The sequence below is a fragment of the Gouania willdenowi genome, chromosome 12 (genome assembly GCF_900634775.1).
Source record: "Gouania willdenowi chromosome 12, fGouWil2.1, whole genome shotgun sequence".
Classification (NCBI taxonomy): domain Eukaryota; kingdom Metazoa; phylum Chordata; class Actinopteri; order Blenniiformes; family Gobiesocidae; genus Gouania; species Gouania willdenowi.
Window position 1 is genome coordinate 26,534,607 of NC_041055.1, and position 14,451 is coordinate 26,549,057.

Consider the following 14,451-nt stretch of genomic DNA (forward strand, 5'->3'; position numbering starts at 1 on the left):
TAATAAACTTGGTGATATTATAGCCTGTTCCTGCAGTACGGGGCCGAATTTAATTTGTCTCCGGGTTTTAGTATCACCCGTCCAATGAAGTCTGTTCCGTTTGCTGATGTCTGTGTATGTAATAAGATTCCACATGTTTATGCCTCCGTCCATTTACTCTTTTCATTATAGCCATGTCTTCTAAGACTCTTTATTAAATAAATAGTCTCAGCTCTAGTCCGAGCCACCACCTTGGATTATGTCATCACCAGCGCGTCATCGCGAGAAGTCGAGCATGTGCAGAATGACCGGAAATTAACTTAAAGTGGAATTAAACGTTAACAAGATTAAAATCAGAGTAAACCACCCACTTAATTCGGATTTAAGTTTAATTCCGGAATTACATTTGCATTCGGAATTAAGTGTTTGCAAGGTCAGTTTAAAGAGGATTTAACTTTGATTCTGAATTAAAGGAGAATTAAAGCTCTCGTGTAAACGTGGCCTTTGTAGGATACTCACAGAAGGAAACAATGGGACAAACACACAATGACGACTCTCGTCTGTATCTGAGTCATGACGTACAGATGTATTCTCAAGACTTTCACCTCCAAGAGGAAAAATATAGACTGTTGTAACATTTTTGTGATTGTTGAACACTTTCACACCTCTCAACCGTGCAATCACAACATTGTGTTGTCGGTATCTCTCAATAGCTGTCATCGGTGACACCTCACTGGGAGCCGTGCATGCGCTCACTGAGGTAATGATAACCACAGTTGCACAGTCTGGTATTTAAGAAGGCTAATGCCCTGTGTTTGTTTTCTTTTGTGCTTTCTTTGTGTTCTCAGCCAAGCAAGAGGGCTGTGATTAGCGTGTGTGTGTAATGTGTAGAATGTGTGTGTGTGTGTACTCAGAGGCACTCCCTCTCCTGAGTCGGGCAGGCCCATTTTCTTTCTCCCTCCTTCATTCACTCACTTTCCCTCACTCACCCTTTTTTTTTTTTTAACTTCCTCTCTTTATGTCTACTTGTTTCCTCCTCCTCCTTCTTTCTTCTACCTCTCTCTCTCTCCTCCCACTTGGGGCTGTGTGCATTCCTGCCAGGAGGGGCGGAGGTGTCTGTGATCCAAGCTCGATAAGGACCAGATCTTCCCCCCTCCTCCCTCCTCCCTTCATGTTGTTCACCCTTGCCCTCACCCCCTCCCTGGGAAAATGGGTGCACCCTCCTCCCCTGGCCAGGGCACCGACTCTCCTTTGAGTTTTGTTGCCAGCCATGGCAGCAGAGACTTAACATGATTTGTTTGTCTGCTGCTGCGTGTTTGCACCAAGCCCCTCACGCCAGCCCTTATTACTGCTGTCAGGGATCCAGTGGGGCCGGTTAGCCGCTACTAATCAGAAGTAGGAAAGGCTGCTCCCAGTTGGAAGGTGGAGGGTGAAAAGGGTGTTAAAGCGACTGAGGTAAGACTCGCCAAGAGCGTACGAGGGTCAGAAAAAGTTTGGAATTAAATCCACATGATGGAAAACAGCAGTATATTTACAGTGGTTCCTAAACAGGGGTACGTCACGTGTAACCCTAGGGGTACAAAAGCACATTGCAAGGGGTGCTCGGAAAGATTTAATTCCTAGTTTTTTTTTTCAGGCTATTTTTTTTTTTCATTACAAATTCACCACAAACTTACAATTAAAGTATTGCTTCAAAATGCTATATTTTATATATATGTTCTAGAGCAGTGCTTCTCAAATGGGGGTACGCAATGGCACTACAGGGGGTACTTGAGAGAGAGAGTGGAAAATTTACAAATAAATTATCAGTGTAAATGATAATAGCTATAAAAATCTATCTATTCAGGAGCCACTAAAATAAGTGTTTTTCAACCTTGGGGTCATTACCCCATGTGGGGTCGCCTGGAGTTTAAAAAGGGTCACCTGAAATTTCTGAAAAATTTAAATAGATTTTTTTAATTTTTTTTTTTTTTCTTTTAATGAAAACAACACACAATCTTAAAGAACTGTTTTATTCTATGTTTTCACTTAACTTTAACTAAAATGCAGTTTAAAAAAATATGTGAGCTCAAACATGATCAAAAACAAATTAAATAATCTTTGGGGTCACCAGAAATTCTTGATATCAAAATGGGATTGGAAACCACTGCACTAAATATGTTTCTTTCCTCTTATTTACAAAATAAGATTCTTTAAAATGTGTATAATTACATACAGTATATTGTTTTTTAATTTGTAGATTAAGCTTTAGGGAACCAATGTGGAGAGGGTACTTATGATTACTGCTGTCAAGAGATTAAATTAATTATTTATACTGTACTCTGTAATTAATTAATCTAATTACTGTATTTTTTATTCACACCAATCCACACCAATTGCTAAGAAATCCCCTAAACTTGAGGTATTTCCATTTAAATCACATTATTGTGGCAGATCAAAATATTGGTATATAACAAAGTGTCTTTATAAAATCATTTATTGTTGTTATTGTTATTGCGTAGCCATTTACATTCCGCTGTATGTGAGATCAGTCCCAAGGGCTAGTTGTCATATTGATGTGTACTTTAGTCATCTCCAAATAATAGAAAACACAAACAAAAGAAAACATCTGCACTTTTTCATTTTGTCTCTGAACCCTGTCGTCTTGGGTTAGTTTTGGCAACACAGCGTGCTCGGAGCACGTAGCAGCTAGCACAGTCCGAGTGTCTGCACTTGCTGTCCTTGCTAGCTGCTACATGTTTAGCATTGAGGTGCTAGCGGAGGCTGCAAAGCTCCGGTGTCCAGAAAACTCTTTCTTGCTCGATTTGCACACAAAGAGGCTTGTGTTTTCCATCCGGTGTTTTTAAAAAGCCAAAATTAACGCAAACGAAGTTGAGAAGCTCGGTAGTCTCAGAGCAGTCTCCCATGTTGTATTGTAGTCTGTGCATCAGTATAATGGGTGTACCGGGAACTCTTGAAATGAGAAAGGTTCCGCGCTGTTTAGAGTGCTAAAAAAGAAAAAAAAAAAAAAAAGAATTTTTTTTTTTTTAACGCATTATTTTTTCTGTAAATAATTCATCGCCTTTAACGCGTTTAAGTGACAACCCTACTTCTGATATGAAGAGGGGGTACACATGATTTAACCATAATGCAAAATGGGTGTACACGAGACAAAAAAGTTTGGGAACCACCACTGGCGTATATCCAATGGTAAAGCAGCGTTAGTTGCGCACGCACGCACACACGCACGCACACACGCTAATTACTCAGTATGAATCGAGGGGGATTCAAGGGATTGAAGACTTTGTCATTTTTTTTCTTTCTTTCTTTTTTCTCCTCCCCTCCTGAGATTTTGTAATTGGCTTGCTTCCTGGTGCAGTGGCAGACAGCAGGCACAGCAGCGGCTGCCCACTCGGCCCATTGATCTTTCATCAGCCCATGAAGGCATGAGGGAGAGGCTGGAGAGGAGAGGCAGCCCCTTTCTTTTATGGCAGCCCGCGCTCCAGCCTGCCTCGGATTGTTCCCCCGTTTCCTCAAATTGTTTTCATTTAGTCAGGGTGCAGTCCCCCGAGCCGCTGTGAGTAGCATGAGGCGGAGTACAACAGACATTTAGGGGCGCACGTAACAGTCACAGTATGTGATACAATAAGGCTCCAGTTAGCAGATGACATTTAAGCTACGATACATGTGTTTGGCTACTTTTGTGCTGGCGACGAATGTATAACAGTAAACAGGGAAGGTTTTCACCCTTAAAACTACATTTGCACAACATTTATTTTCATAACAGACATGGGCAACTAAGCGACCCTTGATTTCATTTTGTGCAGCTCCCAAAGTAAATGCACAAAATGACAGAACAACTCACAAAACAAAAAAAAAATGTCTCCCAAAACATACAAAAAAGGCTGAAAACTACAAAGAAAATACATAAAATGTTAAGGAAACACACAAAATGACAGAGAAATATTAAATGGCAGGAAAATAGACAAAATGACAATGAGAAAATTCACAAAATGAATCACTCAAAATGGCAGCAAAAACACAAAAACACAAAATTACAGTAAAAATGCACACAATGGATGCAAAAAAAAAAAACGGGCATTACAGGAAAAAACACTCACTAGCAAAGAGGTTCTCAAAAAGTGGGGCGCGATGTGATGTGTAAGAACAGCTTTGTTAAACATTGAGCACGAAAAACCAAAAAGTAAAAAACTATTTTCTTAACAAGGTCGTTTTGTGTGTTTTGGGGGTCATGTTAGTGTATTTTTTATGTTGTCATTTAATATCTGTCATTTTGTGTGTTTTCTTACCATTTTGTGTAATTTTATTGTAATTTTGTTTGCTATTGAAGTAATTTTGTGCATTTTTACTGTCATTTTGTTTGATTTTGTTGCCATTTTGTGTGTTTTCTTACCATTTTGTGTAATTTTATTGTAATTTTGTCTGCTATTGAAGTAATTTTTTTAATTTTTACTGTCATTTTGTTTGTTTTTGTTGCCATTTCGTGTGTTTTGGGAGGCATTTTGTGTCCTTTTGTTGTCGTTTTATGTGTTGTCCTGTCATTTTGTGTCCTTTTTGGCTTAATTTTGTGTATTTTCTATGGGAGCTGCACAACATTAGGTCAAGGGTCGCTATGTGTATTTCATATTTGAACATACGATGCACAACAGAAGTCCTGAACCTGTCCAGTGTTCATTTTAAAACATCATTGTTCTCGTCCACTACACATTTATGTGTATCAATGGGACTGAGTGTAATTAATTCACATCTATTTTTTTTTTTTTTTTTTATTTTAAATAGAGTACCATGCTAACAAAGGCTAAATCTAATCAGAATTTGGGCGGAGTCAGAGGATGGGACATAATGGGACGTATCAGATGCTAAAGCTAATGAGGTTTCATGAGCTAACGAACTACAAGATGACATCAAAGTCATGATGACGGACACATTTTTTACTCCAGAATATTTATAGTATAGTATAGTTTAACAAAACAAAGACTAAATCAGCATTGGTGCTAAAGAGTTCAAATTGTGAATATTAATTGTCTATAGTTTGTCTTTCGACTTTTTACCAACATTTTAGATCTGAAACAATAAAAGGAATCATGTATTCATCAATGCTCATTATACTGAGATTTGAATGCAGAATAAAGAAATCAGCAGTGCCGTCCCTGAAGACCAGCCATACACTCAAATGACAAACAGCAGAGCAACTAATTTTCCTGATGATTTACATTAAGCTCTTTCACTTGGTAATATTACTCCTAGACTATTAATCCAAACCATTATACACCAGGAAAATGCAGCAAGGGCTCTTAACACAAATCAAGTTTCACTTAGGGGGCTAAAATTACCTTGATCAATTTGCATGACGGCCATTGCAGTGTTCAAGTCATCCCAATGATATCCAATCAGAGGGTCTAACCCTCATGTGGGTGTGGTCGCTGCATCCCCGACTGTATTCCATTGATCTGAGCTGCAGCAGCCATGAAGGTCCTAACTTGGTCATCTAACTGATACGTGATATTAGGAACCATTCTATTCCACAGGGATCTACAGAGAGAGAGAGAGAGAGAGAGAGAGAGAGAGGCTGACATCAGATTAGCAGATCATTTTTCACTGGACTTTGAATATTTCATGTTATAGTCTATAGTAGATACACAGACGAGCTGCATAACAACAAACACAATTGCTCATGGACAGAGCAGAGATGGGCTACTTTAATCACAGTGAGGGCCACAAAAGAGTCATTTTGTGTATTATGTACTTATTTTTCTGTAATGTGCATTTTTTTTTTTTTGCCGTCATTGTATGCATTTTTGTTTTTTTACTGTAGTTTTGTGTGTTAGAATAATTTGGTGTGTTTTTGTTGCCATTTTGTGTGTTTTGGCGGTCATATTAATGTTATTTGTCATTTTGTGCATCTTGTATTGTCATTCTGTGTATTTTCCTGTCATTTGGTGTACTTTTCTGTCATTTTGTGTGTTTTCTTAACATTTTGTGTATTTTTATCATGTAGTTTTGTCCTGAACCTGTCCAGCATGGATGTACCAAAATACTAATGTCTTAATAAAAGTTATTTATTTGAAAGCCAATAGATTTAAATGCTAAGAAAATAAATAGCACTGTGAGGAGATGTTGCACAGACACAAAGTGATCCTACCCAACCAGGCTGGGTTAGAAGAATCATGTCTGGATTATGTTTCTAGCTCCAGCAAACATGTGGTCGATGTACTGCTTTAATACTGACTCAGCCCTCGTCCTAAAAGTGGACACCAAGGACTACGTGCTCAGAAGACATGCAAAACAGACACATGAGCGATACATTGGTGTATAATTTTGACGAATACGTCCTAATACAATTAGAAGAGAAAAATCAGCAAATTTTATATGTTTAGATACTGTATGCAGTGCATGCCATGCTTATCTAAACAGGGGGAAAAAAAGAAGCTAATTCACACCATGTGTAAAACAGACAGTAAATCTATCTGGAGTATCAGCAGCAGCAGCAGAGCAACAGGATGACACGCTCCTGCAGCAATAACCCACACCTGACCCCTGTACCCTCACCCACAGAAAGGATGTTGTTTCACCGAGTATCTTCAAATACTTTCCTCTAGGAAAGACATCAGTGAAACCAGAGCTTGTCGGGCTCTGTATTTGTTTATTAAGCATGCACTTGGACTGGCTTGCTCCCAAGATGGCTGTAACTGAGAGATTTGTTCATGTAGGCATTAGGCCTCGCTATCAGTGGTGAATTATTTATTGAAAAAAATCTTCCCTTCCCAGACGGAGGAGAGAGAGAGAGAGAGAGAGAGAGAATATGTGGGACCTGATCGCTCACTCACTTGCTCAGATATTAAAAGGATGCTGAAAACATTGTTAAGCTCTGCTGCTGATGCTGAATAAAAACTGCTTTTGAGGACAGCAGTGGCAAAAATGATGTACTATTTATAGAAATGGATCTAAAAGAGGGGAAACGTTAACAAATCTAATGAATTTTTTTTTTTCAATCAATTAGTAAATGTACTCGTCTTTAAGATAATTTCAATAATTTCATTCAATTTTAACAGACGAATAAGTAACCAACTGCTTTGAATCACTTGATAATGATGGTATTGTTCTTAAAATATGGCGATAGCATCGCTAACATAGTTTATTACAGGTGTCAAACTGAAGGCCCGGGTGCCAAATCTGGCCTTTTAAGGCATCCAATTTGGCCCCCAAGAGAAAGTAAAAAATGACAGAGAAAATGTGAATTATTACCAAATAATCCTGTTGTACATGGATGAATTCAGCAATTTAATGAAACTCAACTACATTTTAGGGAATTACATGTTTCTTTTGTTTATACCACATGTCTGCAGTGATTTCTTATTTCAAATTGTGGAAACAACTTCCAACTTTTCCACAAATCTTGCAATTTCTCAAAAATAGTTGCACAAAATTCATCTAAATTATACAAAAATTGGTGACAAAATCAAGATTTTTGTAAGTGAATTGAACAGATATTGAAAACTCGGGCACAATGAAGTTAAAATTGTACGACAGTTTTTGTTTTGCAAAAGAATCACACATGAAACAAACGGTTATCTCTGAGTTACAAATAAATGTCAAGGATCGTGGATCCCAGTTTGAAAAAAAGCCTTTCCCATAAGCTGTTATGATGTGCTTTGAGTATACGATGTATTACCACAGGCGGTGCAGATGGAAATTATCAAAACGAACTGTATTTGTACGCTTAAAAGTCTCCCAAACATGTCTTTCTTTTCTTTTTAATGGTTCAAACCCGTAAACAAAACAAAGTTCCAGGTTTGGAGGACAAAGAAAGCTGCACTATTTATGCTAGTTTTGTTGTTTTTCTCCAGCAATAAAAGAAAATGAGACACGCAAAAAGAGGGGCCTGGCTATTGTCATTCAATGGCTGAGCCATTTTGGAAATCACCGCTTTTTTTTTTTTTTGCCCTCTCTACCTGCCCCCTTTATAATTTCCTACGTTAACATTTGCTACAAACCCCTTTCTTCCAAATGAGTGAGTTAATAATGGAGCAGGAATGAGGACGTATATAGAGCTATGATCATTATACAACTTTGGGTGCATGTTGCAATTATATTATTTTAATGTTTTGTTGAAACAATGCAGAGAAACATTAGCCACCTGTGTGTGCATGTGAGCCATCAACTCTTCCTTTTTACTATAGAACTAATACTCTATCAGTGCGTTGATCTATGTCCGCTCACTCAGCAAATAATCAATCATGCTTATTGGGTTTCTTTAAAAGGGGATTTTCTTGAGATTTAATGAAAAATCAAAGAAAAACCATCATCCTACATATGGAGGGGCACCTTTTTAATCCTAATTTATGTGTTGCTCAGGTAACATTATCTGAAATAAACTGTTTTGGTAGCATATAACTCTTGTTAATGTGGCATTAAGGGGGCTTTGTAGGCCTCAGACCTAATTTGAATAAAATCACCCTGGCCCTGTGACCTGGAGGCTCATCTCACATTGTCACACAAGAAGCCACTAAAAGGGGCCCGTGACCTATTTTATGTCCTGGCCTATACATCAAGAATTAATATGATACCAAAAAAAAGCAAGAAAGGGGGGAAAAAAACTCAAGATTTAACTCAATATAGTGAGAAAGAAAGAAAAAATCAAGAGCATTAAAAAAAGAAATGCACTCTTAAGTGTTGACATTATGATTATTATGATGACAATTGCCCAGTTGTATACTATCTCTTTCTCCTATATTATATCTATTATCTATAGTTTTCTTTATTTCTTTTTTGAATAACTGATGAACTTTTGATGACACCGAGTCTGTTGCAATGTGATAAATGAACGTCTATAGGCTTGTGAACAAAATGCACGCACATTACTCGGAGAACATGAGTGTAAAGAATATTCTAAAGGTGCTTCGACATGCTGTAACAGTCATTGAAGCAGCTTTTAAGCCTATGGGAAGACAGAGTTCTCATCAGATATGAGAAGGAACGCAGCAACAGGTAAAACAGGGGTCAGCAAAACCTGGTCCTTGAGGACGCTGGCTGTTATACGTCATGTAAAGTCTCTGCAGGGATCATTTGTAGCATTTTTAACAGACAGGGATTGAAGATTGAGTGCAAAAAAAGCTGTATTTTGAGGATCTTAAATAGAAACCTGGATTTTAGTTGGTTTTGGAGGGTGTTTTTTTGCTTGAGTAAAGTGTTGTAGGCTATATTTATGTCTACAAAACTAATCATTGGTGATGAAATAATAAGTGTTCAGCAAGTTGGCTGAAAAATGACCAGTAAAAAGCGCCACTTCAACGCGCATCTGCAGGATGCGTCTTTTCCTGGCGCGGCGTTTGTGCGCCAGGCGCCGGGAAGAATAATCTGTTTACAGTGTGTGCGCGCGCGTCTGTGTGCGTGTGTGTGTGTGTGTGTTGATGGTCATTTTTTATGATGCTGTTTAATCCACACACTGGAGAAAGGAAGGAGGGATGGGCTGTCTCTGCAGTGCCCCAGACAAGCTGGCTCCAGCGACCATCTCTGTAGGCTATATGCAGAGCTCCCGCGTGTGTTTGCGCGCATGAGGAGACAGGTGTAAATCTCTCCTGCGATCTTTTTTACCCTGCACTCTGTGCAACACTCACCTGAAGGTAAATAAATGGTTTATGACCGAGTAAATGAGCCACCTCTCTCTCGCTTTGTGGGTTTTTGCGCAGGAAGAAACCCGCCGCGGGGCGCATGTCATTGTCATGCACCAGAGGAGAACAGACTGGGGAGAAAACGGCTGCTGTGCATGTGTGTGATTCCAAGTTTGAACTATATCACATCAATGTTTGTAATTCAACATCAGTTAGGAGTGTAAAATGAGCTACTGGCTTGAAAGGGAGGGAAGAATAATCCTTATTTTCCCGGAAATGTTGCCTATAACGTTGGCATTTTAAAATGAAAAGATTTCCATCAACACACCCGAGAGGACGGGGTGTCAACTAAATATCAAATATAAGCTATCATAATTTATTACAATTTTAAAAATAAATTTAAAAAAAAAAAGAAGTCATTTTGTAGCTATGGTTCTCAACATTGGTTCTCTTAATGCTGAATGGAAGAACCCCCCTATATATTTTGCTCAGAATACAATGGGACTATAGAGGTATAATGATGGAATAAATGAGTGTTAACACATTTTTCAAATCTAACTTCGCAAAGGGGGGATGAAACAGTATGAATTGTTCCCTGAATAGATTTATTTATATAGTTCTTTATCATGTATTTTCAGTTCATGTTCTAGTCAAGATCATTTTCATCATCATTATTATGATTATCATTTCTAACCGAAAATACACATTTTAGAATCCTCATATTTTTAATGCTTTTATTTGTTACCTTTCCCGCTCTTGTGCCATGACGTAGGCTACCCCTCGGGGTACACGTACCTCCATTTGAGAAACACTGGTGTATATTTAGGATGTGGGTGTCTGTGCTCATAAACTGTGTAATGCTACAAAGGGATTTGATACCCTAAGTCAGGGGTGTCAAACTCATTTTAGTTCAGGGGCCAAATTCAAAGTAGTTTTAAGGCTGGAAAACTAGTCATTTCAACATTAATGTCCCCAAGTTTGCACTTTACATTAAGTATAAATGATACATAAATTACCCTATATAAGTCAAGGACAATTTCCTATAGCAATAAGTGACAAATATCAGTCCCTGCAGGATTTTCCCTTTTAAATTTCATTGATTTGGTGACCAATTTTCATTTAATTTGGGGAAAATCATGTGAATAATGTAATTTCGGGAACATTATGATTTAAAATGACTGCAGTCATGGTGATTAAAAACATGGGAAAATTGTTATCCTACAAATATTGTGGAGTTTAATTGAATTTGTGTTTTAAGAAGGACTGAGATATATCTACAAATCAAATATTTGGTCATTTGGTTTTGTTTTTTTTTCTGTCTCTTTAACTTTTTTCCTGTGGTCGGATTGGATGGTCTAAAACAGTGATTCTCAACTGGCGGGTCTCGGACTTTACTGGATGGGTTGTTGACGAATGGTCCAAAATAAATAAAGACATGTTGGACTTGTCTTTTATTTTTGAAAGAAACTTTTCTTTTGACACAGGAATGCTGTAAAATGCATGTTGCACAGGAAAATATATAAATGTATGTTTTTAAAAAAAAAAAAAAAAAAAAAAAAAGTTGTGTGTGTTTTTCAACAGCTAAATTTGAATAACTAAATTTGATTGGTTGAATTCTAAAAAATAAAAAAAAAAAGGTCGCGATCGCCCCCACACCTAGAGTTTGACACATGTACCCTATGTGTTTTCCATTTCACTTTGTCTCTTATCCTACGTCACACACAACGCGCGCACACGCACACATACGCGCACACTCTACTAAAAAAAAAAACCCGGTGCAAAGTAGGTCTGTGCCATTCTTGATTAGGGATTGTTGCCCAAAGATGGTCGCAGACATGAGATAATGAGGTCCTGTGATAACGCCGGGCCTCCTTTAAGGTTTTTCCCATGAATCGAGACTGTCGCCAGTCCACAAAACGACCCTGTGCGTCGGCACCACGCTACTCACTTCTCATTTGTCGAGCACAAAAGCTGATCCACACCAAATCCTCACTAACAAACCACAGGGACCGGGGGGCGATCATATAATGTTCAATCGTATTCACTTTTGCAACACTAATTAACTGGGATCCCACCTTTTATATTCCTAAATACAGTGACCAATTAAACTGCCATGTATGCCAAAAGGTCTCCGGGGCCACACTCGGTCGCCAGGATCATTTGTGAAGGTCTGCAGCTTCACTAAAGGCAATGGATCTTATTAGGTGAATGACCTCAGTGAGGAAAGGTTAGAGGCTCTTTTTTCTCTCTCTCCACTGAAAAACTAAGACGTTTCCTAATCGGATTTTAATTGGTTGGTTGGCTTGTGTCCTCTCACTGTGCGCAATTGCATGGACGAGGCTGCTGTTTGGATTTCAAGAAGGAAAAAAAAAAAAAAGGTGGATGTAAAAGTTTGAATTCAACTTTGACACGTTATTTTATTTATGGGTTGTTTTATATATATATATATATATATATATTAAGACGACAACAAATTGTTAGGAATACACAATCATATATTTTTTAAATTTCCAACTTAAAACGCCACGAAACATAGTTATAAAAGCAAACATTAGCACAAATGACCACCAATCTACACACTTAAACCCACTCATTTAAGCACATTCAATACACTAGGAACAGACATTCAAACCTGTACTAGAATTACAATTTTTTTCAATACTTATTTTAAAGTTGTGGACTTAAAACACAGTTACAAAAGCAAACATAACCACAAATGACCATCAATCCACACTCTGAAGTTTAAACCCACTCAAAAAGGCACATATAGACATTCAAACCTGTATAACATTTTTTTTATCTTAATTATTTTCTTTTTAAGTATTTCTAAATTTGTTGTCTTACATAACCACAAAAAATGACCTTCAATCTACACACTTAAACCCACTCAAACAGGCACATTCACTACATTAGGAACACACATTCAAACCTGAATTACAATAATAATAAAAAGAATACATTTTCTTTTAAAATATTTCTAAAGTTGTCAACCTAAAACACCATGAAACATAGTTATAAAAGCAAACATAACCAGAAATGACCATCAATCTACACACTTAAACCCACTCACACATTCATTAGAGGAATAGACATTCAAACCTGTATTACAATAATAAAAAATAAAAAAAAATTAAATAAGTTTCTTTTTAAGTATATCTAAAGTTTTTAACTTATAATAGCATGAAACATAAAAGCAAACATAACCACAAATGAGTAAATGACCATCAATCAACACTTAAACCCACTCAAACAGGCACATTTACAGACATTCAAACCTGAATTACAATAATGAAAATATTTTTTTAAATGAAAACATATAAAGCAAATATAACCACCATTGACCCCCAATCTACACACTTAAACCCACTCAAACAAGCACTTTCAATACATTAGGAGTAGACATTCAAACCTGTATCGCACTTATTTAAAAAATATATATATATATATTCTTTTTAAGTATTTCTAAAGATGTCGACTTATAAAACACCATGAAATATAGTTATAAAAGCAAACATAACCACAAATGACCATCAAACTACACACTTAAACCCACTCAAACAGGCACAGGGTTAGGGTGCCCCCCCTCCCCCCCATACTTTTGCAAATGTAGGTCATTATTTTTCCTCAATGCAGCTACAAATGCAAAAACCCCTTTTCGTTGCTTCTTCTGAGGTTACTGTAGAATCCCATAAGTTGAACCAACCGGTTTAGTTTACGTTCAAATACACCGCTGCTCATTACCCCCCCGCCCCCCTAAAAAACGCCTTTATGCAAAACATGTGTAGGGACTTCAGTGAATGAAAGCGCAGCTCCTTAACCGCAACTTATTTTTGATTTTCATCTGGCTTTCGTGTATTGTCTAACTCGGTAAATACGGTCCAGTCTCGTATTTCAATTGTCACAAGTTGCAATTTTAACATGAAAAAAAGCGGCAAAAGCGAAAAAGACTGATTTAAAAGAAAAGAAAAGAAAGGGAGATAGATATATAGGGCTGGTGCTGAAAACAGCTTAAAGCAGACTTGACTTAGAGAACCTTTAAAGAAATACATTTTTATTTTTATTTTTTATTTTCTGCAAGAATGTTATATAAACGGGGGGTGTCTGATTCAATTTGTGGTAACACTTTTCAATAAGGTTCCAAAAAAGCAAATTAATAATGGTTAACTATGGTTTAGTAATGCTTTTTATACACTCCAATATATATATTAAAGTTTATGTCAGGTTGCTAATGTTACGTATAAACACCATAAGTAAATGATTACTAGTGATGTTATTACTTTTGACTAATATATTAATTAATAAGTAACGCATACATAAAGATAACTAATTACATTATTAATGCTTTTAATTAACTCTATACAGTAGGCATTCATAAATGTTACATTATAATGATAATATTAACATGTTATTAAACTGGTTATTAATGCTTATAATAATGCCTTAAAAGTGTAACCTTTTTTTTTTAATCCACATGTTCTGACAATACTTTTTAAAACGTGCAGATAAAAGTAAAAGTTAGAATTTATACAATTAATGTAAGGCATGTACATTTATTTTAATAAGATTTGAGTTCAATCTGGATGATTTAAAAAGCTTGAGGGACATATTGTAAATAATTGATACACAATAATACAAATAAAATTAGAATGCATGGTAATATTGGCAATATTGTACAATTTAATTTATCAAACTTGAAAACTGCTGAATAAAACTGTAAGGAGACTTTTAAACGCTGTTGATTTAAAGACAAAATGGCATGAAAACAAACCCAAAAAAGGTTTGCTCAAACTTTTACAAGTACAAGGTATTCTTGGCCCCACAGCAGGTAATGAAGGGAGCCTTCCATGATGATCCATCCACA

At 36.9% G+C, this 14,451-nt stretch overlaps 1 long non-coding RNA gene across 2 annotated transcripts in view; it reads right to left on the reverse strand.

The window, feature by feature from the left end:
- The window catches only part of LOC114473244 (uncharacterized), a 97,841-nt gene that overhangs the window by 74,048 nt on the left and 9,342 nt on the right, over positions 1–14,451 (reverse strand). For both annotated transcript variants that reach the window (XR_003675233.1, XR_003675234.1), the window contains exon 2: positions 5,313–5,511. This is a non-coding gene — a long non-coding RNA (uncharacterized LOC114473244). The remainder of the gene's footprint in view (positions 1–5,312; positions 5,512–14,451) is intronic.